We start from the raw sequence: 2,379 nt of genomic DNA, 5'->3' as shown, positions 1-2,379 counted from the left end.
GGTTTAATGCATAGGGGTGAATAATTATATCTCATATACTATTTTGTAAATTCACTGCTACACTTACAGTTTGTGCAATTATATTTGGCACCAATAAATTGGTATAATCTGATACGGCCGTTCTGGTGCCCCTAGGACTTTCTAGGAGTGAAAGGCAAGTCCTAATTGTGGACGTTGTGTGGTGTCAAAGAATTTTTTCCCACACAATAGGCCTTCACTCATGTGTGTACTTTTCTTGTGGCTGATGTGTCACATGGTGACTAAGCCAGGTGGCTGCACATAATCTCATTTTTCTGTTGACCACTGTACCATATATGTTTACAAATCCTTAATATATAGCGGTTATACTATATATACCTGGGTGACTCAAGAAGGGTGAGTACAATATTTGCGGTCATACCTCACTGGAGATGCCCAATCTCTTCTGACCTTGGAAGCTAAGCAGTGAAAGGCCGGGTTAGTAATAGGATGGGAGACCACCTCTGAACACCCTGGTACTGCAACAAATTGACTCCCCAATACAGTGTCACTTATACATATATTATTGGGTACTCGGTTTTCACATGACTAATGATTTAATTTTCTGCATCTAGTGAAAGGCAAGTACTAATTGTGGACGTTGTGTGGTGTCAAAGAATTTTTCCCACATAACAGGCCTTCACTCATATGTGTTCTTCTCTTGTGGCTGATGTGTCACATGGTGACTAAGCCAGGTGGCTGCACATAATCTCATTGTTCTGTCGACCATTGTACCATATATGTTTACAAATCCATAATATATAGCGATCATACTAGATATACCTGGGTGACTTAAGAGGGTGAGTACAATATTTGCGGCCATACCTCACTGGAGATGCCCAATCTCTTTTGACCTTGGAAGCTAAGCAGTGAAAGGCCGGGTTAGTAATAGGATGGGAGACCACCTCTGAACACCCTGGTACTGCAACAAATTGACTCCCCAACACAGTGTCACTTATACATATATTATTGGGTACTCTGTTTTCACATGACCAATGATTTAATTCTCTGCATCTATAATGATCCATAATGGATATCTGCAGAATAAATGATGGTCACATACTACATGAGTTTCAACGTGCAATGATGAATTATTTTTGGTACCACAGCTATTAATTTCCGGCAACTGGTAGATTGTGATATGGATATCACGCATGATTTATAATCTTTTTTCATATTTTCGCGAAGCTTCTTTATTCATACTCAGATACTTCTTAAATCCTATTTTATGATTTACTTATTAAAAATGATTTTATCAGTATCAACATGTCCTCTGAATTAGAGTGCTCCCAAAAAAGAGTCTACTTTCCAATACTTCTCTGTTTTGGTTTTTTTGGCACAAAAATCTTTAGAAAGCATTGGGGGATCCTAAAAAAAGATCCAATAATAGGATCTGAACTACCTGACCATCCAGTTTGCATTTTTAGGAAAGCCCCCAATCTCAAACATAAATTAGTCAGGAGCTTCCATAATACCACAATATCAAATAAGAATAGTATTTCATCTGGTTTCCACAGATGTGGATCATGTATTAGGGGTAGGGGTGTCCAAAATAATTTTGGAAAAAAAGCTGTGAATGTTATCATCAATGAGAAACAGTTCACGATTAGAGATTTCATTACATGCCATACACAAAATTTAATTTATGGAATAGAGTGTGTATGTGGCAAGTTTTACATCGGTCGTACCAGCAGACCATTAAAAACCAGAATAAGTGAACATCTCAGAAATATTCGTAAAGGGCTGGACACCCACGCTTTGTCTGCACATTTTAAAACCAATCATGATTGTGATGTGTCTAAAATAAAAAAAATTTATGGGCTCAAAAAAGTGAGTCTAAATCCTAGACAAACAGATATAACAACTAAGTTAGCCAAAGAGGAGATGAGTTTTATCTATAGGTATAAGACCTTAATTCCCTCAGGTCTAAACAAAGATGTTGAGGTCAAATGGTTTCTCTAATTTTAAAATATATGCATAATGTTTGGTATTTTAGATATATTTATGTTATTGGGAGGTTATGGATATACAAATCATTGAATGCGTAAAGATCATACAAACATGTGTTATTATTTTGAAGGAGACATCTGTATGGAGCAACGTAACGCATATATGATCCGCAAGTACTTCCGCAAAAGATACCATGTATGATCTAAAGAATAGAGGAAGTTTGGGTACAGCTTGGGCCGCCGGTGAAACGCAGAGAACGTCGCTTCCGGTAGAAACAGGAAGTGAGACGAATGTCAAACATCGACTGTTACGGTGGAACGCATGAAACGTCACTTCCGGCGGAAACAGGAAGTGAGATGGACGTTCCATACCGGCTTTCTCGCGGTCATAAACGGCTGAATCGAATTGAGC

General features: G+C 38.1%; 2 pseudogenes; both read left to right on the top strand.

The window, feature by feature from the left end:
* Positions 1-386: 386 nt before the first annotated feature.
* Positions 387-506, top strand: LOC134945696 (5S ribosomal RNA; annotated as a pseudogene).
* A 323-nt stretch (positions 507-829) lies between these two features.
* Positions 830-949, top strand: LOC134949117 (5S ribosomal RNA; annotated as a pseudogene).
* Positions 950-2,379: the final 1,430 nt, after the last annotated feature.

This window comes from Pseudophryne corroboree, chromosome 1 (assembly GCF_028390025.1).
Source record: "Pseudophryne corroboree isolate aPseCor3 chromosome 1, aPseCor3.hap2, whole genome shotgun sequence".
Classification (NCBI taxonomy): domain Eukaryota; kingdom Metazoa; phylum Chordata; class Amphibia; order Anura; family Myobatrachidae; genus Pseudophryne; species Pseudophryne corroboree.
This window is presented reverse-complemented; position numbering and strand designations above follow the sequence as displayed.